This window comes from Melanerpes formicivorus, unplaced genomic scaffold (genome assembly GCF_026170545.1).
Source record: "Melanerpes formicivorus ecotype bairdi unplaced genomic scaffold, bMelFor1.0.p_v2 SCAF_519, whole genome shotgun sequence".
In the NCBI taxonomy this organism is placed as follows: domain Eukaryota; kingdom Metazoa; phylum Chordata; class Aves; order Piciformes; family Picidae; genus Melanerpes; species Melanerpes formicivorus.
Window position 1 is genome coordinate 35,001 of NW_027142871.1, and position 2,500 is coordinate 37,500.

Below are 2,500 nucleotides of genomic sequence, written 5' to 3' on the forward strand. Positions count from 1 at the left end.
CGCGCGGGAGTGCCGGGGGGGGCGAGGCCCGCGCCTCCTCCCCCAACCGGGCTCTCGTCTCCCCCAACGCCCCACCGGGCGTCGCTGGACCAACGGGGAACCCCTGCCGGCGAAGCCCCGGCGGGACGAACTCCGCGAGAGCGGGCGCTCCGGGAGCGGGGAGCTACGGAGCGCTCCCCGAGTCTGCACTTAGGGGGACGAAGGCCCCTCCCCGCCCGGGGGAGAGCCTGCGAGGCGACCCCAGCCGCGCCGCTCGGCGGGCACCGAGGCGGCGATTGATCGTCAAGCGACGCTCAGACAGGCGTAGCCCCGGGAGGAACCCGGGGCCGCAAGTGCGTTCGAAGTGTCGATGATCAATGTGTCCTGCAATTCACATTAATTCTCGCAGCTAGCTGCGTTCTTCATCGACGCACGAGCCGAGTGATCCACCGCTAAGAGTTGTCTGGCTTTTCGGCACCGCCCCGCCAGCGCGGAGGGGCCGGGACCGCTCGCAAAGGAGCGGCCCCTCGGAGAGCGCGGCACGGCGGGCCGCTCGCCTCACATTGACCGTACAAGCACAGGAGGGGGGGGGAAAATAAAACGAAACCCCGAAGCGGCAAAAGCAAGGGGCGGGGAGCCCGCGCTCCCGGCTTTTTTCCCTCCCCCGAGGAGGGAAAAACGCACCTTGCGGCGCTTCGGGGCCGGACCAGGCGCCCGGGCTCGCTCCGACCTCGGCGCGGAGGAGGCCCGCCGCGCGCCGCCGGGAACGTGCCCCGAACCCGGCCTCGCCTCGCGTGCACGGGGAAAGAAAACCCCCTTCGCTTCCCCACCCAACGGCGGGGGGGGGGGTGTGGTCTCTCGCTGGCCGCCCCGTGCCGTCGCGGAGACGCCACGAAGCGAGGCAGCGGAGACCCCCCCCCCCCGCCCCGGGGAGCGAGGGGGGGCCGGGCGCACAACCCCGCCGGAGGAGAGCGCGCGCGCGCCTCCGCACCGGCCCCTCCAACGCCGCCACCGCTGCGGCCCATCCCGGACTTTCTTTTCCCCCGCTTTGGCCCCGGGGCCGAGCCCCGGCCGGCTCGCGCCCTCGGGCGGCTTCCTCTCGCCACCGAACCCCCCCCCCGCCGCGGGGGACGGAAAACGGCTTGCGAGACGGAAAGCCCGAGCCCACGTGGGACGCCACCGCGGCGACCCGCCGGCCCTCGCCGGGCGGCGCACCCGCCGACCGACAAACCCCAGCGGCACGAGCCCCTTCCATCCTCCCCCGGCGCCACCGCGCCGCCGGCTTCGCTCGCTCGACCCCTTCCGTGGCCCCGCGGCCAGGCGGACAGCGGACGGCGCTGAGCCGGGGGGCGGGCCCCCGCTCTCCCCGTTTCCACGCGGAGACCGGGGGTGGGACGCCCCCGGCTGCCCGCCCGTCCCCCACCCGGCACGCGCCGGGAAGGCGAACGGGGAAGCCCGCGGGCAGGGCCCGGGACCGGGACAGCCGCAGCCGGTGGCAGGGTGCCCTCCGGCGAGGGACCGGAGCCGGAGACGCCGAGCGACGCCCGCCGCCGCTCGGACGCGGTCACGCCACCCGAAACCGGCCCCGGACGGGGGGGAACCGGCAGCGCGAGACCGCCGAGGGCGCCAGCTCGCCGGGGCCCCGCTCTGGGGCCTGGGCAAAGGGAAAAGGGACCGGGAGGTCCGCAGCGGCCCGCGCCGCAAGAGGCGCCGCCGCCGAGCCGCGGCAACGCGCCCGCACAAAACCCCCGGCGGGGGCGAAGCGCCCTGGGCCAGCCCCCACCGCGGGGGCTCGCCGCCCCGGCCCGCGAGAAGCCCGCGCTTCAACGCGCCGCCGGGGACGCCCGTGGCGAGGCGAGGCGCGGGCCGGACCACGGCCGACCTCGCGCGGTGGGCTCTCTCCGGCCGAGCGCTCGGACCGCAGAGAGGGGGGGGCAGCAGAGTCCCCTCCCCGGCCCGGCGGGCCCCCGGAGGACGACGAGCGCGACGACGGCGGACCTAGCCAGAGGCATTGCGGGGGCAACCCCCGCCCCTCTGAAGGCACCCGCCCGCCCCCGCGCTCGCCCCCGCATCCGGGGGTGGCGCGCCGAGCCGCCCGGGTCTTTAAACCGCCGCCCGGCTTCCTCCGCGGTAGGGCAAGGCCGCGGACGAAGGCGCGGAACGCTAGGTACCTGACCCTGGGGTGAGGGAAACCAGACTTAAGGCCCCGCGGGGGTGCCTCCCCCCACTGCCGCCGTCGGGGGGAGCGTCCGCCCGCGGGGGCCGTGCCCGACGTCCGCCGCCACCACCGCGCCCCTGGCCTGGCCCGAGGCCCGGGGTTTCCCTCAGTCAGCCGGCGCTGCGCTCGGGGAGGAGGGACGCGGCTGGGGACGCCCATGCCGCGCGCTCGCCGCGCGGCGAGCGCCCGGCTACGGCGGGCCCCGGCGGCGGACCGGCGCAGGGCCGGCGACGACGGCGACGCGGCTGGGCGGGCCGAGGGCCCGGGAGAGCCCGCTCGACGACACCCGCGCGGACCGGGAGC

At 77.4% G+C, this 2,500-nt stretch overlaps 1 non-coding gene across 1 annotated transcript; it reads right to left on the bottom strand.

Moving 5' to 3' along the window:
- Window positions 1–287: 287 nt before the first annotated feature.
- On the bottom strand, window positions 288–440 carry LOC137460108 (5.8S ribosomal RNA). Its single transcript, XR_010992662.1, has one exon. It is a non-coding gene; the product is annotated as a 5.8S ribosomal RNA (ribosomal RNA).
- Window positions 441–2,500: the final 2,060 nt, after the last annotated feature.